Consider the following 18,290-nt stretch of genomic DNA (forward strand, 5'->3'; position numbering starts at 1 on the left):
CGCCCCTGCCCCCCCCCCCCTTTTTTTCTCATAAAAAAAAGACAATAATTTCATAAAAATAAAAATAAAAAAATAGAAATTTTGTCATATAATATGATGGAGCGTTTGATTTCTATGTATGTAGTCTTGTGAACAGGGGTGGAGTCATGTTTTGGGGGGCCATGCCCCCCNAACGTTTAGGCCTTGTTGGATTTTTTTACATTGTTTGGATTTTTTTTTAATTTTTTTTATCACTTATCACTTCTCAGTCAATTTCCGACACTTATCATCATCACTTAAAATACTCTCACCCCGTTTGACACTATCACTCAATATTTTTCAACTATTTGTGAGCCCTATACCTATCACTTGGTACAAAGCAAAGCTGTTTTGTGGGCCCACTATTTTCTCTTTTCTCATTTCCCTCTCACCGTTTACTCCCCAACATACATCCACCATAACATCTCCCAAACACAAACCCAAACCCAACTCCAACCACAATAACAAAAACAAACAACAACAACAACAACAACAAAAACAACAAGCAAACCCGAACCTAGCTTCAACCACAATAACAAAAATAGCAACAACAACAACAACAACAACAACACAGCAACAAAACAACAACAACAAAATGCGGCCAATCAAACGGTTAATTCAACCTCTACCTCAGTCGGCAACAACGGGACGACGTGACAACGAGCCAATACAGAACCGATAGCAATGAGAGGGATAAGCACTGTGATGTGGCGGATTGGATTGAAAGGTGGCGGATGAGGACCTGGCCCATGCAAGATCTTCGTCCATAGTCTCGGCTAGGACACCAGCCAAAACCCCAACCGCCATGTTCAAGGAATGGGTATTTTGAAACCCATTCATGTGGGTATTTTGAAACCCCAAATCCAAACCCAAATCCAAATCATCACCTAGTCATGGAGTGAGCTTCAGACTAAAAATATTCTATGATGAAGAACCAAAAAAAAAAAAAAAAGAGAAAGAACTGTAGAGCTGAGACAAAAAAAAAAAAAAAAAAAAGCTTACAACGAAGAAAAAAAAAATTCGTGATGAGATAGAGGAAAAGAGATGGTCGAAGGATGGGTTGTGTTAATGGCAAATGGGTATGAAGAGAAGAGAGTGGCTTGGGAAGAGAAGAGGAAAGAGGAAAAAAAGAAAAAAAAATGAAAAAAAGAAAAGAGAAAGGACGGTCGAAGGATGAGACAGGACACAGTAAATAGGAGCCACCATGTCAATATATTTACGAAAATGCATTGAAAACAAAATTATGGAAACTGAAAACAACTAAAATGTGTTTTATTTCCATAACTCAATCATTAAAAATCAGAGAATTGAGTAATGGAAACAAAAACTGAAAACAAAATCCAAACAAGCTTTGAGTCATGGGTCCCACCATTTTTGAGTTATGAGTTATGAAAAGAGTTATAAGTTATGAGAAATCAAAAATCCAAACACCCCTTAGTATTCTACCATATGTTTCAAAATCTACACCATATGTTTCAAAATGACCCCTATTCTTTTATCCTTTTTCTTTTTGAGAAACAACGACCCCTATTCTTAGTCATGTTTTGGGGGGCCATGCCCCCCTCCCCCCTCTCTCTCCCCCCATTTTGAAATTTATATAATTATTTTAATGTTTTCAAAATTTAGTTTACAAAAATAAGAGTTCCCTCCAAGTATTTGAATTAGTTCAATGTTACTCTTAAAAAAAATAGGTCTAATATTTATAGAGACATAACTTTATTTTTTGCATTTATATTTTTTATTGTAAAATGTACTCTTATATCTATTAAATATTTGATAAAGTTTGGCACCAAGCAGATTTGAATTTATATTTTATTCAACCCTTTATGTGGCAATTAACAAGTCATTAACTTATTAAAAAAAAATTGTCATTGAATCTACACATGAAATGTCTCTTTAGTTGCCACGTAATAGGTTAAAGCAAGATAGTTTCAAATACGTTTGGAGTCTAACTTGCTCCTCCAAGTTTTGGATCATTCATATTTTTGAAATTGTCATTAGTTCAATTGAAAGATTTTTTACTTGCTTTAGTATAAAATTTGATCATTTGTATCGAAAATGAAACTTTTTAAGAATTTCACTATGAAAATTGTAAAAATTAATTTTATTTTATGAAAGATTGCCATCAAAAATAATTTTGATTGAAAATACTAAAACTCTTTTTTTTTTTTTTGGTTGGGTGTGTGTATATATAACTTATCAAATAAAAAAGTGTGTGTATATGTGTGTGTGTGAAGTTATCTTGATAAATATATTAGTGCTACAACTTAGCCCCAAAAAATTTTTCTGCCTCCGCCCTTGCTTGTGACTACCCGTGTAGAGATGGTACATGTGTATGCAAGTAAGAATTGGTGAAGCTGCTTTAGAAAATTTCCTCTCAAAAATCTGGTGCAATTGTGCAAAGTTGATCCCATATCGTTGGAAGAAGAAGGCTTTGCATTCAGATTTTTAAATATAAAAAACCAATTAGCCCCATTTCAAGTAAACAAACAAACACGTAAGCATCCTAAAAATATAAATAGGAATTGCGATCAAAGTAATTCCATTGTAAAAGAGGGAGTTTTATTTAAAATTCCTTAAGTTCTTTTGTTCATACTTGGCCAAGGCCTCTCCCAAGTAATTGACCCATCAATTTAAAGGTTAGAAACTTTTTTGTTTATATGGTAGAGTAGTTCAAATCAAAGTTTTGGTTCTTTCTTCGAGGTAAGGTTTCTTTTTCCTTTTCCCTTTTAATTCCTTTAAATTCTTGTTTTATTTTAGTTTCTTTCAACTTAGTAGTTTAATTTTGTGTTTTAATCGCTTTCTTGGCTTAGGATCCTGTAAGTTGGAAACATGTTTTGGCTAGAATAATAGAATTTAGTGTTTATGTCTCAAGGCATGTACACATGCTTAACCTTGTGTACACGTCTTGCGGAACTCACTTCCACAACCATAGTCTCGAGTACATAGGCTGATCTAGAAACCTAAAAGTTCTAGTGTTCTTTGCTTTGCTTTGTTTGTTTGTTGTTGTTGTTGTTGTTGTTGTTTTTTTTTTTTTTTAGCTTTTATGATGTCGTGGAAGCCTAAAGAAAGCACACACGATACTCTCTTGATGGAACAGAAACTAAACTATTAGTTCCTAGTGGTAAATCTCGAATTCACGAGGGTTTCCCTAAATCCACAAAGAGAAGAAAAGTGGAATCCACCAAAGAAATAATTTGAAAAAAGTCTATGTTTATTGATAATAGTTTGATTTTTCTTTGATGGGTACAAAACATATAAATACTGAGAAAAACACCCAAAACTCTAATTCACACTAATTATGCGATTAAGTGACAAAATACCAAAATTTATCAAAATTGGCAAAATTGAGTTAAATGCAGAATCATAAACTACTAACCTGAAGGGTCGTCCCAAAGCAGACAGGACCTTATTCTAACTTTTAAATTAAAAGTTATTAAAGAAAAACGAATATTACTATAAATAGCAAAAACAATATTTTTGGGGCCTTAATGAAAGAATTTGCCTAAATTTTGTTGACATACATGGCATTTGTCATGATTCAAGATCAGAACGTTGTTTCCCTAAATCTTGCGTTGTGACTTCTTGCGCCTCTTCTGCTCCAAGAAGGCATATGTTGTCTGTTCTACATCATTTTAATAATGTGTTTATAAACACCTCATTTCATTCCAACCTATACCTGAGATCCTCAGTCCCAATGACAAGAAATCAAATTGCTAACAAAATGATCAGCGTTGCGTGTGGAGCCCTAAGACTTAATAAAGCCCAAAATATTACCAAGAAACCAAGCTTAAGCCTAAAATCCATTTTCAAGCTTACCATTCATTTTTAAGCTCAATTTCCAAGAGACTTACAAAAGATGCGTACTCAAGGTTTCAGACGCATACGCACTACCCACCTAATTTGTTACGCATCTTTTTGGACAAAAGCCTAAAACCACTCATTTTCCTTTTTGATAGGATTTTTAGTCAATCAGTCTGTCCAATAGGCTAACTTAAACGTCCCACCAAACCCTAGCCTCCCTTAAGATTATAATTAATACCTCTACTTTCCACCATCCAAAGGATCCCAATTTTCACCTATAATGAAAACTCTGGCAAAATCACTCCAAAATGATTACAAAGTTTCTAATAGTGTAAGAATAGTTTTTATGAGAGCTTGATTGAGTTTTCTAACCTTTGATCGTTGGAAAAATAATATTTTTCTTATGGTTTCTCAATTACATTGGCCATTTTGATGATCCCATCACCAATATTTCATTAGTCTTAGGTTTCTTTAACAAATATTCAAAACTCATCATTTATTCAAGCTGTTGATTCACACATAAGTTGCGATAGCCAATTCCAACGAGGGACGGGTCATCGACATCCCCATAATGGGTCTACATGTACTTCATTTTTGTTTTATAAAGATAACACGCATTTGAGAATCTGGTTGAAGTCCAAATTTGTACACTAACATAATGGTGTGTACACATTCATTATGTTACATACACATTTTTGGGAAAACCCAAATTCCACTTTTTACTTTTTTTTTTTGTTTACTTATTTTATTTTAATAATATTATATAGTTTTTATTCCTTTCTCATGTAATTGTTTGATGTTTGTATGTATATATCTCTTCTTCTTTTTTTTCTTTTTTCTTTTTAATTGATAAATCTAATATACCAAAAACATTTAGAATTGTGTTGTTAGTCTTCTTTCATTTTTTAATAAAATCCTCATTAATATTTAGGGTTAGTCACATGGTCATTGATGAGGAGAAAAATTACCCTCATCTTAAAAAAGAAAAGCTAGCTTTGTCCATCAAGCTAGCGTCGTCCATCAAGCTAGCCTTGTCCATCAAGCTAGCACCGTCCTTCAAGCCAGTTTCGTCAGAATGATGATGGCACGCACTAAATGAATCCTCCATTAATGACAAGCATGACGTTTAATACACTAGACAAGAAAAAGTGTAACCGAAGGACCAACGGGCAGAAGACCATTGATTATGATAAATGCCTTTGCATTCAATGCTATTAAGACCGTCATTGATCAAGGAAGACGTTACACATTTATTACGCTCATTAATGATAAAGAGTAAGGGACGAAGTAACGGTCACGAATGAGCTGTACACACCAGACATGAATTCCGTAACATATTAGTTGTTGAGCATAAATGTAGGAATTCATTGCCCATTAACGCAGCAAACAATTATAAAAGGAGAAAGCACTAGAAACCCAAGGTACGCCCAATTACACACAAAATGCTCTACAAAATCACTCTCCACTCTTTTTCTCTCTAAAATATTCCTCCCTTACTGACTTAAGCATTAGAGGTGGTTTGGCTAATGCCACACTAGCATGTTACTCTTCCACCCAGTTCATTTTGCAAATTTTCTTCCAATAGAGACGACCCCACTCACAGCTTCGTCCATCCACTATGACGAGGAGCTCAACTGCTGATTTTTTGCATCATCAATTTGGCGCCACTAGTGTGAAATGTTAATCATTCAAGCCATCTTTTCTAGTGACAAAAGAGTACCTTAAAGTATGAGATGGAGCCAGAAATTGTACAACAGCCAGAAACTGCCCAACAACCAGAAGCTGTGCAACAACAACAAATGCAAGCCCTCCTATCTAATGTGGAAGAGCTGACTCGCCAGAATGAAGAGCTACAAAAGACAATGAAATCCTAAAACGTAAAGCATCGGCGAACAGGTGAAAACCAAAATGAAGAAGAATCAAACTCTCAAGCCAACATGCGAGACAGGACCTCAGGAGAAGATTCCTCCAAGATGGAGAATGAGTTTTGTAACATGAGGAAGGAGATGGACGAGTTAAAAGGTGCCATGAAGGACAAAGGCAGGGAGAATTTTCATAGGATGAACCGAAGGATGGACTCACCATTCACTATTGAAGTACTGAACCATCCCCTCTCACCGAAATTTCGTCTCCCACAATTGGAGTCGTATGACGGTTCCAAGGATCCATTGGATCACATTGAATCATTCAAGACATTGATGTGGTTACATATGACCCCAAACGAGGTGATGTGCAAGGCATCCCCAACAAAACTAAAAGGAGCAGCCAGAGTATGGTTCGGCAAGATAGCCCCAAGAACTATTTTGGATTTTGAACAACTTAGCAAGGGTTTTGTTCTTTATTTCATTGGGGGTGGTGAGGAGAAAAATTACCCTCATCTTAAAAAAGAAAAGCTAGCTTCGTCCACCAAGCTGGCCCCGTCCATCAAGCTCACCTTGTCCTTCAAGCCAACATCGTCCTTCAAGCTAGCTTCGTCATTCAGACGAATGACGATGGCACACACTAAATGAATCCTCCATTAATGACAAGCGTAACGTTTAATACACTAGCCAAGCAAAAGCATAACCGAAGGACCAACAAGCAGAAGAACATTGATGATGATAAACGCCTCAACATTCAATGCCATTATGACCGTCATTGATCAAGGAAGACGTTCCACATTTATTACGCTCATTAATGATAAAGAGTAACATATGAAGCATCAGTAACAAATGAGCTGTACACACCAGACATGAATTTCGTAACGTATTAGCCATTGAGTATGAATGCAGGAATTCATTGCCCATCAATGTAGCAAACAACCATAAAAGGAAAAAGCACTAGAAACCTAAGGTACGCCCAATTACACACAAATACTTTATGAAAATCACTCTCTAGTCTATTTCTCTCTAAAATCTTTCTCTCTTATTAACTTAAGCATCGGAGGCAGTTTGGTTGACACCACACTGGCGTGTTACTCTTCCACCTAGTTCATTTTGCAAGTTTTCCTCCAACAGAGATGACCACAGTCACAGCTTCGTCCATCAATTATGACGAAGAGCTCAATTGCTGATTTTCTGCATCATCAGTTTGGCGCCGTCTGTGGGAAACTCTAATCATTCAAGCCATCTTTCCCAGTGACAAAAGAGTTCCTTGAAGTACAAGATGGAGGTTGAAACTGCACAACAGTCAGAAGTTGTGCAACATCAACAAATCTAGCTTCTCCTAGTTGTGGAAGAGTTGACTTACTAGAATGAAGAACTACGAAAGACAATGGAATCTCAAAACACAGAACGTCAGCGAACAGGTGAAAACCAAAATGAAGAAGAATCAAACTCTTAAGTCAACGGGCGGGACAAGACCTCAGGAGAAGATTCCACCAAGGTGGAGAATGAGCTTCGCGACATGAGGAAGGAGATGAACGAACTAAAAGTGCAATGAAGGACAAAGGCAGAGATAATTTGGATGGGATGATTCAAAAGACAGACTCACCATTTACTACTAAAGTACTGAATCGACCCCTCCCACCAAAATTCCATCTCCCACAATTGGAGTCGTATAACGGTTCCAAGGATCCCTCAAATCACATTGAATCATTCAAGACATTGATGCCATTGCAGATGACCCTAGACGAGGTGATGTGCAGGGCATTCCCAATGACACTGAAATGAGCAGCTAGAGTATGGTTTAGCAAGATATACCCAGGAACTATTGTAAATTTTGAACAACTCAGCAAGAGTTTTATTCGTCATTTCATTGTAGGGCAAAGACAAAAGAAGCCAATCGATCATCTTCTCAACATTCAATAGGCAGAAGGAGAATCACTAAGATAGTATGTGACCCAATTCAATAAGGAGCTATTGTAGGTAAACGAAGCTGAAGATTAAGTCATCCTAAAGACTTTCCAAGCAGGGTTGTTACTCGGAGATTTGTTCTTCTCAATCACCAAGAGTCCACCAAAAACCGTCACAGAACTACTCCAAAAAGCTCCAAAGCATATGAATGCAAAAGGTGCAATAGTCACGAAGGAAGAGAGATGAAAGGAACTTATGAAGTTGCACTCACCCACAGGGCATGGAGTATAAAAAGGACTTTTCCTTTGAAATCCCATTTTTAGCATTAAGCATGTTTGCATTTTTGTACTCTTGCTATAATTTCTATCATTCACAAATAAGGCAAGAAAATAAGGTTACTAAAAATATATATATATATATATATATACATATACGTATGTATATATACATATATCTTTCATGATGTATTTCCTTCTTCATTTCCTGCCTTCACTATGATCCACGAATGAAGGTGGAAAACCTAAGGACGCATAAGCGTGGGAATAACTCACGCAATGCAACATCATTATGTCTAATAATGTCATGATGAAAACCTAAGGTTAAGTTTTACTAATTTTACTCTACTGATCATGTCTATTGAACGAGAGTTAATGCATATAAAAGATGGACCATCTTCACAATGGCCTTAACATGATTGGTTCTAGTAAACGGCCTAGATATAAGCAATAATTGCAAGTTTCATCAATATCATGAACATTGCACCGACAAATTCAGGACATTTAAAAAGGTAGATGGAGACCTTAATTCATCAGAAAAAGTGTTGGGAGTTTGTAAGAAAGATGAATTCACATAGATGATACCAAGATTCCCACAGGTGAAGTAAGAATTTCTACCATTCACAAATAAGGTGAGAAAAGAAGTTTACTCAAAGCAAAAAGATATATGTCTCTTTCATGTTAAGTGTATTTCTCAATTTACATCATCTCAACGATGAAGATTCTACTGACGAGCATAAGCTTAGGTAGTCAATCTATATCATCTCAATGATAAAGATTTTACTAACGACTGTAAGCTCAAGTAGTCAATCTATATCATCTCAATGATACAGATTCTACTAACGAGCATAAGCATAAGTTCAGGTAATCAATCTACATCATCTCAATGATACAGATTCTACTGACTAGCATAAGCTCAAGTAATCAATCAACAATCATTTCAATGATACAGATTCTACTAACAAGCATAAGCTCAAGTAGTCAATCTACACACCATTCCACAATAAACGCGAGCACACGAAAAACGAGGAAGGCAAAGTTTCAAAATTATTCCCGCCTTGTCACATAGACAAAGACAAGAATGAAGGGGGCAACTGATGAGTAGAATAATTACCCTCTTCTTAAAAAAGAAAAGCTAGCTTCGTCCATTAAGCTGGCCCCGTCCATCAAGCTGGCCTCATCCATCAAGCCAACATCGTCCTTCAAACCAGCTTCATCCGAATGACAACGGCACATACTAAATGAATCCTCACGTTTAATACACCAGACAGGTAAAAGTGTAACCGAAGTACCAACGAGCAAAAGACCATTGATTATGATAAATGTCTCTGCATTCAATGCTATTAAGACTATCATTGATCAAGGAAGATGTTGCACATTTATTACGCTCATTAATGATAAAGAGTAATTGACGAAGTAGTAACAAATGAGCTGTACACACCAAACATGAATTTCGTAACATATTAGCCATTAAGCATAAATGCAGGAATTCATTACCCATTAACACAGCAAACAACTATAAAAGGAGAAAGCACCAGAAGCCCAAGGTGCGCCCAATTACACACAAAATACTCTACAAAATCACTCTCCACCCATACCGACTTAAGTATTGGAGCGGTTTAGCTTATGCCACACCCGCGTGTTACTCTTCCACCCAGTCCATTTTGTAGGTTTTCTTCCAATAAAGATGACCCCACTCACAACTTTGTCCTTCCGCTACGATGAGGAGCTCAATTGCTGATTTTTTATATCATCAGTTATAAAACTGAGATGTTAATCAAGGAATGTAATCACACATTAATAAAAAGATATTTTCTAAAAGATAATGGTCTTAAATGCATTATAGACTAAAATATTTCTCATAAAAGATGATAGTAAATCCAATTTGATTTAAATTCCATATTTGAATCTAATTCCTTTTTAACAAGGAAAGTATTAATGGTCTATTTGAAGATTAATATCTTTTCAAGATTGTCACAACATTTTCACAACAGTTGACCCCTCAAAGATCAAAATAAAATAATAAAATATTGGGCCAAGACCCACCATAGTTAAAAATAAAAGTGTTACGAAAATTTTGAGACATTATTTTTTTTGTAGAATTTCTCTAATTTTTTTCTTGTCATTATTTGGACTTTTTTTTTAAGGGGTCAAGGATTATGTTTAGGGTAGCCAATATATATATATATATTTTTTGGAACCAAAATTCTTAAGATTCTCAAATCAAGGTGTATATAATTTTTTTTACAAATATAATTTTTATTTTTGGCTTGTCACCCTGAAGTATTTGTAGAGCCACCATTATTGTTATAGACCTATTTTCCACAAGGGAGTCAATACCGTACCAGAAGCTGTACCGGTTTGGCCAGCGATACGATATATTTCGGATACCGGTCAATACCGGTGTACCATTTCGAGTTTACCGCTATTTTTTATATTTATAAGTAAATATATATATATATATATATGTGTGTGTGTGTGTGTGTGTGTGTGTGTGTGTGTGTGTGTGTGTATGTATGTATGTATGTGTGTGTGTGTGTGTGTGTGTGTGTGTGTATATATAAATATAAAAGTTTACCATAAAACATTTCTTCCATTCAGAACTAATTATTCATGGTTTTAGACTTTAGTATCAGTTAAAAGAAAAAGAAAAAAAACACAATATAAAAAATAGAAAGCTTAAAAGTTACCATTACATACTAAGAAAACAAATAATACTAATAAATTAATGCAAATAAGTTACCATTCTGCCCTAAAAAAATTCAAAAATTACAAAACTTAATAAAAAATATTTTAAAAAAAAAAACTTTTTTTTTGTATCGGCCGGTACGCCAGTACCGACTGGTATTGCCTAAAATTGGCCGGTACAGCTGACATGGCCGGTACGGCCGGTATTTTTTTCGATACGAAACAGAGGGGTTATGTGTACCGTATGCTTGCCGTACGTTATATACCGGCCGGTACGGTAGGAATTGACTCCCTTGATTTTCCATGGTGACCAAAAACTAACTTTATTCACATAGTCTCTTAGGAATTGAATCACTTTAGTTTCATGTCTTTCATTGTTAAGTTGCAATACAACAAAAAATCCTCTTGATTGAGTATTTCTAAAGTCTGAACCTTAGTCCATGAAGTAGAATTCCACTTCATACTAGTTTTTAGCCCTTATATTTTGGTAATATATATCAAGACATTCAAAACAATATTAGATTTGCACCAATAAAAAGAAAAAATATTAGATAAATGAAAAAAAAAATGAAATAGTAAGTTTAATCGAACTCAAAGGCTTGACCATTGAATTCATCCATAGAGACTACACTATCGACGCCTCTTTGTCCTGGCAACCTCCTAAGAACATTAACAATGGGGATTGTAAAAAGTTTTATTTTACCATCTAAAAACCTGTTTTATCTATTATCCCAACTCACTTTACAATACACCCTACATTTTTTTTTTTTTTTTTTTAAAGCTTTTATGATGTCGTGGAAGCCTAAAGAAAGCACACACGATACTATTTTGATGGAACAGAAACTAAACTATTAGTTCCTAGTGGTAAATCTCGAATTCACGAAGGTTTCCCTAAATCTACAAAGAGAATAAAAGTAGAATCCACCAAAGAAATAATTTGAAAAAAGTCTATGTTTATTGATAATAGTTTGATTTTCCTTTGATGGGTACAAAACATATAAATACTGAGAAGAATACCTAAAACTCTAATTCACACTAATTATGCGATTAGGTGACAAAATACCAAAATTTATCAAAATTGGCAAAATTGAGTTAAATGCAGAATCATAAACTACTAACCTTAAGGGTCGTCCCAAAGCAAACAGGACCTTATTCTAACTTTTAAATTAAAAGTTATTAAGGAAAAACAAATATTACTATAAATAGCAAAAACAATGTTTTTGGGGCCTTAATGAAAGAATTTGCCTAAATTTTGTTGACATACATGGCATTTGTCGTGATTCAAGATCAGAACGTTGTTTCCCTAAATCTTGCATTATGACTTCTTGCGCCTCTTCTGCTCCAAGAAGGCATATGTTGTCTGTTCTACATCATTTTAATAATGTGTTTATAAACACCTCATTTCATTCCAACCTATACCTGAGATCCTCAGTCCCAATGACAAGAAATCAAATTGCTAACAAAATGATCAGCGTTGCGTGTGGAGCCCTAAGACTTAATAAAGCCCAAAATATTACCAAGAAACCAAGCTTAAGCCTAAAATCCATTTTCAAGCTTACCATTCATTTTTAAGCTCAATTTCCAAGAGACTTGCAAAAGATGCGTATGCAAGGTTTCAGACGCATACGCACTACCCACCTAATTTGTTACGCATCTTTTTGGATAAAAGCCTAAAACCACTCATTTTCCTTTTTGATAGGATTTTTAGTCAATCAGTCTGTCCAATAGGCTAACTTAAACGTCCCACCAAACCTTAGCCTCCCTTAAGATTATAATTAATACCTCTACTTTCCACCATCCAAAGGATCCCAATTTTCACCTATAATGAAAACTCTAGCAAAATCACTCCAAAATGATTACAAAGTTTCTAATAGTGTAAGAATAGTTTTCATGAGAGCTTGATTGAGTTTTCTAACCTTTGATCGTTGGAAAAATAATATTTTTCTTATGGTTTCTCAATTACACTTGCCATTTTGACGATCCCATCACCAATATTTCATTAGTCTTAGGTTTCTTTAACAAATATTAAAAACTCATCATTTATTCAAGCTGTTGATTCACACATAAGTTGCGATAGCCAATTCCAACAAGGGACAGGTCATCGACATCCCCATAATGGATCTACATGTACTTCATTTTTGTTTTATAAAGATAACATGCATTTGAGAATCTGGTTGAAGTCCAAATTTGTACACTAACATAATGGTGCGTACACATTCATTATGCTACATACGCATTTTTGGGAAAACCCAAATTCCATTTTTTACTTTTTTTTTATTTACTTATTTTATTTTAATAATATTATATAGTTTTTATTCCTTTCTCATGTAATTGTTTGATGTTTGTATGTATATATCTCTTCTTCTTTTTTTCTTTTCTTTTTTTAATTGATATATCTAATATACCAAAAACATTTAGAATTGTGTTGTTAGTCTTCTTTCATTTTTTAATAAAATCCTCATTAATATTTAGGGTTAGTCACATGGTCATTGATGAGGAGAAAAATTACCCTCATCTTAAAAAAGAAAAGCTAGCTTCGTCCATCAAGCTAGCCCCGTCCATCAAGCTGGCCTTGTCCATCAAGCCAGTATCGTCCTTCAAGCCAGCTTCGTTAGAATGATGATGGCACGCACTAAATGAATCCTCCATTAATGACAAGCGTGACGTTTAATACACCAAATAAGAAAAAGTGTAACCGAAGGACCAACGGGCAGAAGACCATTGATTATGATAAATGCCTTTGCATTCAATGCTATTAAGACCGTCATTGATCAAGGAAGACGTTACACATTTATTACACTCATTAATGATAAAGAGTAAGGGACGAAGTAATGGTAACGAATGAGCTGTACACACCAGACATGAATTCCGTAACATATTAGTTGTTAAGCATAAATGTAGGAATTCATTGCCCATTAACGCAGCAAACAACTATAAAAGGAGAAAGCACCAGAAACCCAAGGTATGCCTAATTACACACAAAATGCTCTACAAAATCACTCTCCACTCTTTTTTTCTCTAAAATATTCCTCCCTTACTGACTTAAGCATTGGAGGCGGTTTGGCTAACACCACACTAGCATGTTACTATTCCACCTAGTTCATTTTGCAGATTTCCTTCCAATAGAGACGACCCCACTCACAGCTTCGTCCATCTACTACGACGAGGAGCTCAACTGCTAATTTTTTGCATCATCAATTTGGCGCCACTAGTGTGAAATGCTAATCATTCAAGCCATCTTTTCTAGTGACAAAAGAGTACCTTAAAGTATGAGATGGAGCCAGAAATTGTACAACAGCCAGAAACTGCCCAACAACCAGAAGCTATGCAACAACAACAAATCCAGGCCCTCCTAGCTAATGTGGAAGAGTTGACTTGCCAGAATAAAGAGCTGCAAAAGACAATGAAATCCTAAAACACAGAGCATCGGCGAACAGGTGAAAACCAAAATGAAGAAGAATCAAACTCTCAAGCCAACAGGCGAGACAGGACCTCAGGAGAAGATTCCTCCAAGATGGAGAATGAGTTTTGTAACATGAGGAAGGAGATGGATGAGTTAAAAAGTGCCATGAAGGACAAAGGCAAAGAGAATTTTGATAGGATGATCCGAAGGACGGACTCACCATTCACTACTGAAGTACTGAACCGTCCCTTCTCATCGAAATTTCGTCTCCCACAATTGGAGTCGTATGACGGTTCCAAGGATCCATTGAATCACATTGAATGATTCAAGACATTGATGCAGTTACATATGACCCCAGACGAGGTGATGTGCAAGGCATCCCCAACAAAACTAAAAGGAGCAGCCAGAGTATGGTTCGGCAAGATAGCCCCAAGAACTATTGCGAATTTTGAACAACTTAGCAAGGGTTTTGTTCTTTATTTCATTGGGGGTGATGAGGAGAAAAATTACCCTCATCTTAAAAAAGAAAAGCTAGCTTCATCCACCAAGCTGGCCTCGTCCATCAAGTTCACCTTGTCCTTCAAGCTAGCTTCGTCATTCAGATGAATGTCGACGGCACACACTAAATGAATCCTCCATTAATGACAAGCGTGACGTTTAATACACTAGATAGACAAAAGCGTAACCGAAGAACCAACGAGCAGAAGAACATTGATGATGATAAATGCCTCAACATTCAATACTATTATGACCGTCATTGATCAAAGAAGACGTTCCACATTTATTACGCTCATTAATGATAAAGAGTAACATATGAAGCATCAGTAACGAATGAGCTGTACACACAAGACATAAATTCCATAATGTATTAGCCATTGAGTATAAATGCAGGAATTCATTGCCCATAAATGTAGCAAACAACCATAAAAGGAAAAAGCACTAGAAACCTAAGGTACACCCAATTACACACAAATACTTAACGAAAATCACTCTCTAGTCTATTTCTCTCTAAAATCTTTCTCTCTTATTAACTTAAGCATCGAAGGCAGTTTGGTTGACACCACACTGGCATGTTACTCTTCCACCTTGTTCATTTTGCAAGTTTTCCTCCAACAGAGATGACCACAATCACAGCTTCGTCCATCAATTATGATGAAGAGCTCAATTACTAATTTTCTGCATCATCAGTTTGGCGTCGTCTGTGGAAAACTCTAATCATTCAAGCCATCTTTCTTAGTGACAAAAGAGTTCCTTGGAGTACAAGATGGAGGTTGAAACTACACAACAGTCAGAAGTTGTGCAACAACAACAAATCTAGGTTCTCCTGGTTGTGGAAGAGTTGACTCACTAGAATGAAGAACTACAAAAGACAATGGAATCTCAAAACACAGAACATCAACGAACAGGTGAAAACCAAAATGAAGAAGAATCAAACTCTTAAGTCAACAGGCGAGACAAGACCTCAGGAGAAGATTCCACCAAGGTGGAGAATGAGCTTCGCGACATGAGGAAGGAGATGAACGAACTAAAAGTGTAATGAAGGACAAAGGCAGAGAGAATTTGGATGGGATGATTCAAAAGACGGACTCACCATTTACTACTGAAGTACTGAACCGACCCCTCCCACCAAAATTCCATCTCCCACAATTGGAGTCATATAACGATTCCAAGGATCCCTCGGATCACATTGAATCATTCAAGACATTGATGCCATTGCAGATGACCCCAGACGAGGTGATGTGCAGGGCATTCCCAATGACACTGAAAGGAGAAGCTAGAGTATGGTTTAGCAAGATACACCCAAGAACTATTGTAAAATTTGAACAACTCAGCAAGAGTTTTGTTCGTCATTTCACTGGGGGACAAAGACAAAAGAAGCCAATCGATCATCTTCTCAACATTCAATAGGCAGAAGGAGAATCACTAAGATAGTATGTGACCCGATTCAATAAGGAGCTATTGTAGGTAAACGAAGCTGAAGATTAAGTCATCCTAAAGACTTTCCAAATAGGGTTGTTACTCGGAGCTTTGTTCTTCTCAATCACCAAGAGTCCACCAAAAACAGTCATAGAACTACTCCTAAAAGCTCCAAAGTATATGAATGCAAAAGGTGCAATAGTCACGAAGGAAGAGAGATGAAAGGAACTTATGAAGTTGCACTCACCCACAGGGCATGGAGTATAAAAAGGACTTTTCCTTTGAAATCCCATTTTTAGCATTAAGCATGTTTGCATTTTTGTACTCTTGCTATTGGGCTAATGGGTAGAGATCAAAGGTCTCACGGGGCATAAAGCTAATCCGGATAAGATAGGTAATAGTGAATAAAGTCCCAGCTGAAGTATAGAGCTTAATAAGAAAAGTTGAGACATTGAACAGATTCGTCCTCGAGCGATAGACAAGTGCCTACCCTTCTTCAAAGTCTTGAAGAAGGCGTTTCAGTGGACTGATGAATGCAAAGAAGCCTTGATGAAGCTAAAAGAATACCTAACACAACCCCCATTGTTAAGCCCATCAATAATAGGAGAAAAGTTGCACCTCTATTTGGCAGTATCAAATACAGCAGTAAGTTCAGCACTAATCAGAGAAGATGAGGAGAAGCAGAAGCTGGTGTAATATACTAACCAAACATTCCAAGGAGCTAAAGTGAATTACCCAAGGTTAGAGAAGATCGCCTAAGCCCTAATAGTTGCCTTTAGAAAACTGCGCCACTACTTCCAGGCACATCCCATCATTGTCATGATAGACCCACCGATAAGAAAGACACTGAACAAGATAGATGTAGCAAGGTGCCTCGTCCAATGGGCTATAGAGTTTGGCCAGTTCGACATAGAGTATCGACCTCGGGTACTAATCAAAGTCCAGGTCCTCGCCGATTTCATTGCAGAATTCACTTATCCTTAAGAAGAAAAAGAACCCTAAAAAAGATATGGATGGTCCAGACGGATGGGTCTGTCACCAAGAAGGCCGGAGGAGCAGGTGTGGTCTTCATATCACCAGAAGGAGAAATCCTGAAGTACGCGGTCAGATTGCAGTTCCCAGTAACCAACAATGAAGCCGAGTGTGAAGCACTTCTAACAAGATTGAGTCTTGCAAGAGTCTTCGAAGCCAAGACCCTCATCATCCAATTTCAAAAAAGCCTTCATAGTGTCGATATTTTTCTCCAAAGTTTTTAGATAATCTTTGTCTTTCTTGGCCTCTTCAGCAAGAGCGAAAATTTGGATCATCAGTGACTAATTCTCTGCAAAAAGGGAAGCAATCCCAGATTGAGCCTCAACCAACTTCTTATCATAGTCCAAATACTTTTGAAGATGTATAAGGACTCTCCTAACACCTACAATGACAAATAAGTGACAGTTAAAAAAAAAATGTGTGTGCATAAGAGACAATAACTCATACTTGCATGATTTTATGAACGTGTGACGACATTAGCTCAGAAGGAGGTTTTCCCATCAAAGGCTCTAAATCCTACACGGAGAATTTGTCATGGGCCTTTTGTGTCGCAATCCCTACGTCTTCCCAAAAGGAGGCAATTAAGACCTTGCTCGTGGCTTTAGCCTTAGAGCCACCCCTAAGAGAGACGATCAGCTCCAAGGAAGAAGTAGGCAAAGTCATACGGCGGTCTTGAAACTTGTCCACCGAAGAGGTCACCACAACATCGTCCTTGGACGGTTCATTCTCCCCATGACATTTCCTCAACAGAAAGCCACCTGACAAACCACCTTTGGCTTTATTCTTGAGGCTTCAGTGAGTTTTATCTTGCTAAACCGAGTTGTCATTCCTGAAAAGGAAGGAAGAGTCGATTCCTTAAAAAAAATAAAAAAGGAAACATCATTGGTGTGCTTACTCTTTTTTATGGTCTTGATGTTCTTTCGAACTTTGTTGGAGGGTTTTGGACCAAGAAAGTGGAAAAATAAAGATTGGGGGAAGATCAACTCGTTAAAGTCCTTGATGGTTCCAAATACTCCTTAACCTTTTTTAGACGAGCGTGATATCACCTCTTCAACTTAGGATGAACTTTATCTACACCAAAAAATAGCAAACAACCGATTTAGAAAGCAACAAACACGCGAGCATAGAAACACATAAACACAAGTACGAATAAATGACGTACTAGACATAGGAGTCCCCTAACTATGAGGCAACTTGGATCTTTACTGGGATCCTCACCAAGTATGGTCTCCCAACCTTCACTAGAGATGAAGAAAAATCTCGTCTTCCAAGTTCGAAGAGAAGAAGGGGAATCAAGAATTAGCCTGGAGATTCTATCCCAGGGTTTGAACTCCAATAACCAAGATCCTTGGAGCATCTCAGGCGGTACAAGTGCAAAAA

This window comes from Quercus suber, unplaced genomic scaffold (assembly GCF_002906115.3).
Source record: "Quercus suber isolate HL8 unplaced genomic scaffold, Cork oak 2.0 scaffold_14, whole genome shotgun sequence".
Lineage (NCBI taxonomy): Eukaryota > Viridiplantae > Streptophyta > Magnoliopsida > Fagales > Fagaceae > Quercus > Quercus suber.